The sequence below is a fragment of the Pseudophryne corroboree genome, chromosome 1 (genome assembly GCF_028390025.1).
Source record: "Pseudophryne corroboree isolate aPseCor3 chromosome 1, aPseCor3.hap2, whole genome shotgun sequence".
In the NCBI taxonomy this organism is placed as follows: domain Eukaryota; kingdom Metazoa; phylum Chordata; class Amphibia; order Anura; family Myobatrachidae; genus Pseudophryne; species Pseudophryne corroboree.
The window spans coordinates 589679106-589692029 of NC_086444.1; positions in this window are offsets into that span (position 1 = coordinate 589679106).

Genomic DNA, 12924 nt, shown 5'->3' on the forward strand with positions numbered 1-12924 from the left:
CTGGAGCTTAGGAGTACTAGAGAGTGCAGAGTTTACTAGTGACTGACCACTGACCAGTGACCACCAGTGCAGTTTTATTTAATATAATCCGTTCTCTGCCTGAAAAAAACGATACACAGTGACTCAGTCACATACCATATCTGTGCTCAGCCCAGTGTGCTGCATCATCTATGTATAATATCTGACTGTGCTCACACAGCTTAATTGTGGGGGAGACTGGGGAGCAGTTATAGGTTATAGCAGGAGCCAGGAGTACATATTATTAAAATTAAATAGTGCACACTTTTGCTGCAGGAGTGCCACTGCCAGTGTGACTGACCAGTGACCTGACCACACTGACCACCAGTATAGTATACTATATTGTGATTGCCTGAAAAAGTTAAACACTCGTCGTGTGACTTGTGTGGTGTTTTTTTATTCTATAAAAAACTCATTCTGCTGACAGACAGTGTCCAGCAGGTCCGTCATATATAATATATACCTGTCCGGCTGCAGTAGTGATATATATATATTTTTTATATCATTATTTATCATCCAGTCGCAGCAGACACAGTACGGTAGTTAACGGCTGTAGCTACCTCTGTGTCGGCACTCGGCAGTCCATCCATAATTGTATACCACCTACCCGTGGTTTTTTTTTTCTTTCTTCTTTATACATACTACATCTCATTATCATCCAGTCTATATTAGCAGCAGACACAGTACAGTACGGTAGTCCACGGCTGTAGCTACCTCTGTGTCGGCACTCGGCAGTCCATCCATAATTGTATACCACCTACCCGTGGTTTTTTTTTTCTTCTTTATACATACTACATCTCATTATCATCCAGTCTATATTAGCAGCAGACACAGTACAGTACGGTAGTCCACGGCTGTAGCTACCTCTGTGTCGGCACTCGGCAGTCCATCCATAATTGTATACCACCTACCCGTGGTTTTTTTTCTTTCTTCTTTATACATACTACATCTCATTATCAACCAGTCTATATTAGCAGCAGACACAGTACAGTACGGTAGTCCACGGCTGTAGCTACCTCTGTGTCGGCACTCGGCAGTCCGTCCATAATTGTATACCACCTACCCGTGTTTTTTTTTTCTTTCTTCTTTATACATACTACATCTCATTATCATCCAGTCTATATTAGCAGCAGACACAGTACAGTACGGTAGTCCACGGCTGTAGCTACCTCTGTGTCGGCACTCGGCAGTCCATCCATAATTGTATACCACCTACCCGTGGTTTTTTTCTTCTTCTTTATACATACTACATCTCATTATCATCCAGTCTATATTAGCAGCAGACACAGTACAGTACGGTAGTCCACGGCTGTAGCTACCTCTGTGTCGGCACTCGGCAGTCCATCCATAATTGTATACCACCTACCCGTGGTTTTTTTTCTTTCTTCTTTATACATACTACATCTCATTATCATCCAGTCTATATTAGCAGCAGACACAGTACAGTACGGTAGTCCACGGCTGTAGCTACCTCTGTGTCGGCACTCGGCAGTCCATCCATAATTGTATACCACCTACCCGTGTTTTTTTTTTTCTTCTTTATACATACTACATCTCATTATCATCCAGTCTATATTAGCAGCAGACACAGTACAGTACGGTAGTCCACGGCTGTAGCTACCTCTGTGTCGGCACTCGGCAGTCCATCCATAATTGTATACCACCTACCCGTGGTTTTTTTTTCTTTCTTCTTTATACATACTACATCTCATTATCATCCAGTCTATATTAGCAGCAGACACAGTACAGTACGGTAGTCCACGGCTGTAGCTACCTCTGTGTCGGCACTCGGCAGTCCGTCCATAATTGTATACCACCTACCCGTGGTTTTTTTTTTCTTTCTTCTTTATACATACATACTACATCTCATTATCAACCAGTCTATATTAGCAGCAGACACAGTACAGTACGGTAGTCCACGGCTGTAGCTACCTCTGTGTCGGCACTCGGCAGTCCATCCATAATTGTATACCACCTACCCGTGGTTTTTTTTTTCTTCTTTATACATACTACATCTCATTATCATCCAGTCTATATTAGCAGCAGACACAGTACAGTACGGTAGTCCACGGCTGTAGCTACCTCTGTGTCGGCACTCGGCAGTCCGTCCATAATTGTATACCACCTACCCGTGGTTTTTTTTTCTTTCTTCTTTATACATACATACTACATCTCTTTATCAACCAGTCTATATTAGCAGCAGACACAGTACGGTAGTCCACGGCTGTAGCTACCTCTGTGTCGGCACTCGGCAGTCCGTCCATAATTGTATACCACCTACCCGTGGTTTTTTTTTCTTTCTTCTTTATACATACATACTACATCTCTTTATCAACCAGTCTATATTAGCAGCAGACACAGTACAGTACGGTAGTCCACGGCTGTAGCTACCTCTGTGTCGGCACTCGGCAGTCCATCCATAATTGTATACTAGTATCCATCCATCTCCATTGTTTACCTGAGGTGCCTTTTAGTTGTGCCTATTAAAATATGGAGAACAAAAATGTTGAGGTTCCAAAATTAGGGAAAGATCAAGATCCACTTCCACCTCGTGCTGAAGCTGCTGCCACTAGTCATGGCCGAGACGATGAAATGCCAGCAACGTCGTCTGCCAAGGCCGATGCCCAATGTCATAGTACAGAGCATGTCAAATCCAAAACACCAAATATCAGTAAAAAAAGGACTCCAAAACCTAAAATAAAATTGTCGGAGGAGAAGCGTAAACTTGCCAATATGCCATTTACCACATGGAGTGGCAAGGAACGGCTGAGGCCCTGGCCTATGTTCATGGCTAGTGGTTCAGCTTCACATGAGGATGGAAGCACTCAGCCTCTCGCTAGAAAAATGAAAAGACTCAAGCTGGAAAAAGCACAGCAAAGAACTGTGCGTTCTTCGAAATCCCAAATCCACAAGGAGAGTCCAATTGTGTCGGTTGCGATGCCTGACCTTCCCAACACTGGACGTGAAGAGCATGCGCTTTCCACCATTTGCACGCCCCCTGCAAGTGCTGGAAGGAGCACCCGCAGTCCAGTTCCTGATAGTCAGATTGAAGATGTCAGTGTTGAAGTACACCAGGATGAGGAGGATATGGGTGTTGCTGGCGCTGGGGAGGAAATTGACCAGGAGGATTCTGATGGTGAGGTGGTTTGTTTAAGTCAGGCACCCGGGGAGACACCTGTTGTCCGTGGGAGGAATATGGCCATTGACATGCCTGGTGAAAATACCAAAAAAATCAGCTCTTCGGTGTGGAAGTATTTCACCAGAAATGCGGACAACATTTGTCAAGCCGTGTGTTCCCTTTGTCAAGCTGTAATAAGTAGGGGTAAGGACGTTAACCACCTCGGAACATCCTCCCTTATACGTCACCTGCAGCGCATTCATAATAAGTCAGTGACAAGTTCAAAAACTTTGGCCGACAGCGGAAGCAGTCCACTGGCCAGTAAATCCCTTCCTCTTGTAACCAAGCTCACGCAAACCACCCCACCAACTCCCTCAGTGTCAATTTCCTCCTTCCCCAGGAATGCCAATAGTCCTGCAGGCCATGTCACTGGCAATTCTGATGATTCCTCTCCTGCCTGGGATTCCTCCGATGCATCCTTGCGTGTAACGCCTACTGCTGCTGGCGCTGCTGTTGTTGCTGCTGGGAGTCGATGGTCATCCCAGAGGGGAAGTCGTAAGCCCACTTGTACTACTTCCAGTAAGCAATTGACTGCTCAACAGTCCTTTGCGAGGAAGATGAAATATCACAGCAGTCATCCTGCTGCAAAGCGGATAACTGAGGCCTTGACAACTATGTTGGTGTTAGACGTGCGTCCGGTATCCGCCGTTAGTTCACAGGGAACTAGACAATTTATTGAGGCAGTGTGCCCCCGTTACCAAATACCATCTAGGTTCCACTTCTCTAGGCAGGCGATACCGAGAATGTACACGGACGTCAGAAAAAGACTCACCAGTGTCCTAAAAAATGCAGTTGTACCCAATGTCCACTTAACCACGGACATGTGGACAAGTGGAGCAGGGCAGGGTCAGGACTATATGACTGTGACAGCCCACTGGGTAGATGTATGGACTCCCGCCGCAAGAACAGCAGCGGCGGCACCAGTAGCAGCATCTCGCAAACGCCAACTCTTTCCTAGGCAGGCTACGCTTTGTATCACCGGTTTCCAGAATACGCACACAGCTGAAAACCTCTTACGGCAACTGAGGAAGATCATCGCGGAATGGCTTACCCCAATTGGACTCTCCTGTGGATTTGTGGCATCGGACAACGCCAGCAATATTGTGTGTGCATTAAATATGGGCAAATTCCAGCACGTCCCATGTTTTGCACATACCTTGAATTTGGTGGTGCAGAATTTTTTTTAAAACGACAGGGGCGTGCAAGAGATGCTGTCGGTGGCCAGAAGAATTGCGGGACACTTTCGGCGTACAGGCACCACGTACAGAAGACTGGAGCACCACCAAAAACTACTGAACCTGCCCTGCCATCATCTGAAGCAAGAAGTGGTAACGAGGTGGAATTCAACCCTCTATATGCTTCAGAGGTTGGAGGAGCAGCAAAAGGCCATTCAAGCCTATACAATTGAGCACGATATAGGAGGTGGAATGCACCTGTCTCAAGCGCAGTGGAGAATGATTTCAACGTTGTGCAAGGTTCTGATGCCCTTTGAACTTGCCACACGTGAAGTCAGTTCAGACACTGCCAGCCTGAGTCAGGTCATTCCCCTCATCAGGCTTTTGCAGAAGAAGCTGGAGACATTGAAGGAGGAGCTAACACGGAGCGATTCCGCTAGGCATGTGGGACTTGTGGATGGAGCCCTTAATTCGCTTAACAAGGATTCACGGGTGGTCAATCTGTTGAAATCAGAGCACTACATTTTGGCCACCATGCTCGATCCTAGATTTAAAGCCTACCTTGGATCTCTCTTTCCGGCAGACACAAGTCTGCTGGGGTTGAAAGACCTGCTGGTGAGAAAATTGTCAAGTCAAGCGGAACGCGACCTGTCAACATCTCCTCCTTCACATTCTCCCGCAACTGGGGGTGCGAGGAAAAGGCTCAGAATTCCGAGCCCACCCGCTGGCGGTGATGCAGGGCAGTCTGGAGCGACTGCTGATGCTGACATCTGGTCCGGACTGAAGGACCTGACAACGATTACGGACATGTCGTCTACTATCACTGCATATGATTCTCTCAACATTGAAAGAATGGTGGAGGATTATATGAGTGACCGCATCCAAGTAGGCACGTCACACAGTCCGTACTTATACTGGCAGGAAAAAGAGGCAATTTGGAGGCCCTTGCACAAACTGGCTTTATTCTACCTAAGTTGCCCTCCCACAAGTGTGTACTCCGAAAGAGTGTTTAGTGCCGCCGCTCACCTTGTCAGCAATCGGCGTACGAGGTTACATCCAGAAAATGTGGAGAAGATGATGTTCATTAAAATGAATTATAATCAATTCCTCCGCGGAGACATTGACCAGCAGCAATTGCCTCCACAAAGTACACAGGGAGCTGAGATGGTGGATTCCAGTGGGGACGAATTGATAATCTGTGAGGAGGGGGATGTACACGGTGATATATCGGAGGATGATGATGAGGTGGACATCTTGCCTCTGTAGAGCCAGTTTGTGCAAGGAGAGATTAATTGCTTCTTTTTTGGGGGGGGTCCAAACCAACCCGTCATATCAGTCACAGTCGTGTGGCAGACCCTGTCACTGAAATGATGGGTTGGTTAAAGTGTGCATGTCCTGTTTTGTTTATACAACATAAGGGTGGGTGGGAGGGCCCAAGGACAATTCCATCTTGCACCTCTTTTTTCTTTTATTTTTCTTTGCGTCATGTGCTGTTTGGGGAGGGTTTTTTGGAAGGGCCATCCTGCGTGACACTGCAGTGCCACTCCTAGATGGGTCCGGTGTTTGTGTCGGCCACTAGGGTCGCTTATCTTACTCACACAGTCAGCTACCTCATTGCGCCTCTTTTTTTCTTTGCGTCATGTGCTGTTTGGGGAGGGTTTTTTGGAAGGGACATCCTGCGTGACACTGCAGTGCCACTCCTAGATGGGCCCGGTGTTTGTGTCGGCCACTAGGGTCGCTTATCTTACTCACACAGTCAGCTACCTCATTGCGCCTCTTTTTTTCTTTGCGTCATGTGCTGTTTGGGGAGGGTTTTTTGGAAGGGCCATCCTGCGTGACACTGCAGTGCCACTCCTAGATGGGCCCGGTGTTTGTGTCGGCCACTAGGGTCGCTTATCTTACTCACACAGCTACCTCATTGCGCCTCTTTTTTTCTTTGCGTCATGTGCTGTTTGGGGAGGGTTTTTTGGAAGGGACATCCTGCGTGACACTGCAGTGCCACTCCTAGATGGGCCCGGTGTTTGTGTCGGCCACTAGGGTCGCTTATCTTACTCACACAGCGACCTCGGTGCAAATTTTAGGAGTAAAAATAATATTGTGAGGTGTGAGGTATTCAGAATAGACTGAAAATGAGTGGAAATTATGGTTTTTGAGGTTAATAATACTTTGGGATCAAAATGACCCCCAAATTCTATGATTTAAGCTGTTTTTTAGGGTTTTTTGAAAAAAACACCCGAATCCAAAACACACCCGAATCCGACAAAAAAAATTCGGTGAGGTTTTGCCAAAACGCGGTCGAACCCAAAACACGGCCGCGGAACCGAACCCAAAACCAAAACACAAAACCCGAAAAATTTCCGGCGCTCATCTCTAGTCATAATATAAAGTGAAAAAATATTTAACTATTGTTGTAAAACTACAAGTCCCAGCAAACCCTGTTTGGTACCTGTCCATTACAGATGGGCAAATGACTTTGACAGTATGAAATATAAGGGGACATTTGTGGAACAGATTAGATTCACCTAAAATGCACAGACTGTGATTGTTAAACCCTTTCTTTATACATCAGGTGTTCCCAAAAACTCTTCGATTGTAAGCTCATATTGGCAGGGCAATAATATTGCATATAATACCATTAAGATAAATAAAATGGGCAGTGGGGCATGTCTAAGCCAACTCCTAAAATGGAATTATAGAGGTGCCTCTGGCCAGAGTTAGCTGCATTTGCTGTTACCTTGCCTGGCACCATGTTGCAATAAATAAAAAAATAAAAACATAACAGTGCTGTAAGCAGTATCATCTACGTACTAACCAGAGCAAAGCCAGTGTATTTGGATACAAGGAGTAGCTACACCTAGGGTTACCACCTCTTCCCTTTAATTTTGGACACATATTAGTTACACAGGTTCTGGTTTGGCCAGCCACTCCACCATGTTTGTTGCGTCAAACCAGGGACTAAACATTCTGCAGTGATCGCAAGGTAGGAGTAAGTTTCGAGCTGCTCAGAAAGTGCATGAAAATTTTTATGCGCAGTTCTGCTAACAGAGGCGTAACTAGGGTTTTTGGAGCCCAGGGCAAGATGTAAAATGGCGCCCCCCCCCCCCCCCCCCCAATAAAAAAGCACACAAAAAGAAGCATGTGCGCGCGGCGAAAAAATGGGTGTGGTCACGCTCCAGAAGGGGTGTGGCCACGCTCCAGAAGGGGTGTGGCCACTGAAAATGGCCCACAGTACCAGTTACATTGCCCCACAGTGCCAGTTACAATGCCCCACAGTGCCAGTTACAATGCCCCACAGTGCCGTATACATGCCCCGCAGTGCCGGATACATGCCCCACTGTGTCAGATACATGCCCCACAGTGCCAGTTACATTGCCCCACTGTGCCAGATACATGCCCCACAGTGCCAGTTACATTGCCCCACAGTGCTAGATACATCCCCACAGTGCCAGATACATGCCCCACAGTGCCAGTTACATTGCCCCACTGTGCCAGATACATGCCCCACAGTGCCAGATACATGCCCCACAGTGCCAGTTACGTTGCCCCACAGTGCCAGATACAATGCCACACTGTGCCGGATACATGCCCCACAGTGCCAGTTACATTGCCCTACTGTGTCAGATACATGCCCCACTGTGCCAGTTACATTGCCCCACTGTGCCAGATACATGCCCCACAGTGCCAGATACATGCCCCACAGTGCCAGTTACATTGCCCCACAGTGCCAGATACAATGCCCCACAGTGCCGGATACATGCCCCACAGTGCCAGTTACATTGCCCTACTGTGTCAGATACATGCCCCACAGTGCCAGTTACATTGCCCCACTGTGCCAGATACATGCCCCACAGTGCCAGATACATGCCCCACAGTGCCAGTTACATTGCCCCACAGTGCCAGATACAATGCCCCACAGTGCCGGATACATGCCCCACAGTGCCAGTTACATTGCCCCACTGTGTCAGATACATGCCCCACAGTGCCAGTTACATTGCCCCACTGTGCCAGATACATGCCCCACAGTGCCAGTTACATTGCCCCACTGTGCCAGATACATGCCCCACAGTGCCAGATACATGCCCCACAGTGCCAATTACATTGCCCCACAGTGCCAGATACAATGCCCCACAGTGCCGGATACATGCCCCACAGTGCCAGTTACATTACCCTACTGTGTCAGATACATGCCCCACAGTGCCAGTTACATTGCCCCACTGTGCCAGAGACATGCCCCATAGTGCCAGATACATGCCCCACAGTGCCAGTTACATTGCCCCACAGTGCCAGATACAATGCCCCACAGTGCCGGATACATGCCCCACAGTGCCAGTTACATTGCCCTACTGTGTCAGATACATGCCCCACAGTGCCAGTTACATTGCCCCACTGTGCCAGATACATGCCCCACAGTGCCAGATACATGCCCCACAGTGCCAGGCCCTGCTCAGTGCCAGATACATGCCCCACTGTGCCAGATACATGCCCCACAGTGCCAGGCCCCACTCAGTGCCAGATACATGCCCTACTGTGCCTGTGCCCCCCCCCCCCCCGTTCACTTACCTGCCGCTTATGTGAGGGGAGGAGAGCGCAGCGCCTCTCTCCTCACCGCTCCGTCCAGGTCTCCCGTCCCGTCTCCGGCGGCTGTGTCTGGCGCCGGTTCGCTAGCCAATCAGAGCTCGCGGACCGGCAGCCAATCAGGAGCCGGTCTGCAAGCTCTGATTGGCTAACGCCGGAGACCGGACACAGCAGCGCTGCTGGCAGCGCTGCTAGTGCTGGTAGCGGCGGTGAGGGGAGTGAGAGACGCTGCGCTCTCCTCCCCTCACATTTAGGGTTGACGGGGGCGAGTGGGGCATAATGCCCTGGCCGCCGGCGGCGCCCCCCTCTCCTGGGCCTGCCAAGGCGTCCAGGGCACGTGTCCCGCTCGCCCTACCCTAGATACACCTCTGTCTGCTAACCTAAAATACACTCCCAGAGGGCGGCGGCCTAGCGTGTGCACTGCTGCTAAAAGCAGCTAGCGAGCGATCAACTCGGAATGAGGGCCATAGGTATCTGCGAACACAGTAGCATTTAGCAACTATAAAAAGGAGGGGTGGAGGCGTGCCAGTGGGATGGGTCCACAATTTCTGTGATGAGGGGCGTGCAGTTGCAGGGGCGTGCAGTTGGTGTGTCGTGGGCGTTGCAATTGCAATTTATGTAAAATAGATTGCAGAATTGCAAACGCATCAATAACACAGGCCGAGTAGCGTAGCATGAGAACTGTGGAAGTACTGATGGCAGCAGCAAGAGTTCTGATGGTCAGGCTAATAATTGCAAAATCACAGGCAGCTGATGGTGTTCATAGTCATGCAGAGAATGATGTTTAGTAAGCTGCATGCCTAATTAAATAAATTAGCTTTTAGGTAGGTGTGTTGTCATGTGTATGCTCACTTTACCACAGTGTAGTGCATAACTTATTGCTATTGGGCCTAATTCTGAGTTGATCGCAGCAGCAAATTTGTTAGCAGTTGGGCAAAACCATGGGGGACATTCCGAGTTGTTCGCTCGTTGCCGATTTTCGCTATACTGCGATAAGTCGCTTACTGCGCATGCGCAAGGTAAGCAGAGCGCATGCGCTTATTTTACTAAAAACTTAGCTGTTTTGCTGTGCTTTCTGCGGCGCTTTTCAGTCGCACTGGTGTTCGGTAAACGATTGACAGGAAAGGGGCGTTTCTGGGTGGTAACTCAGCGTTTTCCCGGCATTGGCTAAAAAACGCAGGCGTGTCAGGGAAAAACGCGGGAGTGTTTGGAGAAACGGGGGAGTGGCTGGGCAAACGCAGGGCATGTTTGTGACGTCAAACCAGGAATGAAACGGGCTGAGGTGATCGCAGTGTAGGAGTAAGTCTCGAGCTACTCAGAAACTGCTAAGAATTTTCTATTCGCAATTCTGCTAATCTTTCGTTCGCAATTCTGCTAAGCTAAGATACACTCCCAGAGGGCGGCGGCCTAGCGTGTGCAATGCTACTAAAATCAGCTAGCGAGCGAACAACTCGGAATGACCCCCCATGTGCACTGCAGGGGGAACAGATATAACATGTGCAGAGAGAGTTAGATTTGGGTGGGGTGTATTCAAACTGAAATCTAAACTGCAGTGTAAAAATAAAGCAGACAGTATGTACCATGAATCTTCAAAAAAAGAGAGAGTTGTACCTCGCGCCCTTATAGCAGCTTTGCACTAAAGCCCTTTGGAAACACCACTTCCAAAATACATATATGTTACAAGAAAATAGAATAGTACACAAGCGCTCCTAATCCTAAAAAATAGAAGGAATTTCTTCCCCTTTCCAATTTTTACAGGATAATCCTCAATATTAGATGTTCAATGTTCTCTGGGCAGTTCGCACCTCCAAACTGACCTCCTTTCAAATGATGGTACATATATAAAGGTATCTTTTCACACTATTTCCGATAATCTTCTTCCTCTATAGTCCCTCTATCTCTCCTTAGAGATGCTCACCTCATATATGAGCCCTATATGTTCTGAAAGGTTTCTTTATGGTCTTCATATATCACACCATATCCACCATAATCTGAAGGCACCCTCTCCCTTATTATGACGCTCACCTTAGGGTATGTCCCTATGTTCCTTGAAAGGTTTCTTTTGTTGTCACCTTCGCTGGATAGGTAATAGAGATGAACCTTTCTCCAATCCCAAACGTTCAATTTCCGTACATACGGGTAGGTACCATACGTCCACAAATGCAAGTTGTAAGGTTTAATAAAAAAATTCACATACAATAAAGACGAAAAACATTAAAAGTACACCCAAAAAAGGCCGTCTGGATTTGTCCCTCTATACTCCCCTTGAAACCGATGGGGAAAATTCTCCCCCCCAAAAAATAAATTTTTTGGCTCCTAATGCCTCGGTCCTGGATCGGGAGAGCAAGTATGTACCATGCCCAGAAACGAAATAACCCACCCAAATCTAACTCTCTCTGCAAATGTTATATCTGCCCCCCTGCCAGGGCCGGTTCTACACATTGTGGCACCCAGTGCAAAAGTTTCCACTGTCGCCTGCCCCCCCCCCCCCCCCCCCCGCGCGGCAAAACAGGGGCGTGGCTTCATAGGGAAGGGTCGTGGCCACAGAGCCGGCCCTAACCAATATGATGCCCTAGGCAAGATTTTGGCTGGTGCCCCCTAGCACCACCGCTGATTCTGCCTCTGACCTTGCACCTCTTTCCCAGCACCATCACCCCTCACCCATAGCAGTCCTTGTACCCCCTATATTTTAAATAGGAACAGTTCGCACATTCGACGCACAGCCCAAAAAGGGGCATCTTCTTGCTGGGAAGGGGCATGGGAAGGGAAGGGAAGGGGCATGGCCACACAATACGCCACACAGTACTGCAACTTTATTCACATTTTATCTTGCGATAGTGTCCATAATTCATATTACATCTCACAGCAGTATCACTTTACCTTATAAACGTTACTCCTCACAGTAGAGCCCCTTATTCACATTACATCACACTGAATTGCTCCTTATTCACATTACACCACACCTTATTGCTCTTTATTCACATTAGACGACACAGTAGTGCCCTTTCTATATGCAATGCCACATAGTAGAGCACCTTATACACATAATGCCACACATTAGTAATGCATTTATACACAATTCCACACAGTAATGCCCCTTACACATAAGACACATTAATGTCCTTATAAACATAATGCGCCTTACACATTATGACAACCTTTATTAATGCCCTTTTACACATAATGTCCCTTACACATATGCCGCACATTATTAATGCCCTTATACACATAATGACACACATAGTACCCCCTACACATTTGCTGCACATTATTAGTGCACCTATACACATAATGACACACATACAGTAGTACCCTGTTACACATATGCCGCACATTATTAATGCCCTTATACACATAATGACACACATAGTGGCCCTTTACACATATGTTGCACATTATTAATTTATTTTTACATGACACACATAATGCTGCTTACACATATTCTGAACACTACTGCACAACCAACCCACTCACATGCACACAGCACTCACACTTCCACTAACACTGTGACCTCTGCCTCTGCTTGGATACAGATGTGTCCTCACAAATCTTGCATCAATGCTAACGTCGGGCACCTTTTTTTAATGAAAATGCATCTTATTTGCATTGCTATGTGGCTAGGATGCACAAGCAGCTTCTGCTGATTAAACTGATATGCAGCATGCCTATATACTGTGTGAGACTGTGGCTGTATCTGCATATGAAATGCTACACACAGAATATAGGCATGCCGCATATCATTTTAATCAGCAGAAGCTGATGATGCCCCTAGGCATATCAAATGCCCTAGGCAATTGCCTAGTTTGCCTATGCCTATGGCCGGCTCTGCGTGGCCACAATTATGCCCCCAGTAGCTGTGCCCCCAGATTTGCCCCAAGTAGTTGTGCCCCCCAGTTGATTTGCCCCCAGTAGATTTGCCCCCTGTAGCTGCTCCCCCTGTAGCAGTGCCCTCAGTATGTGCCCCCTGTAGTTGTGCCC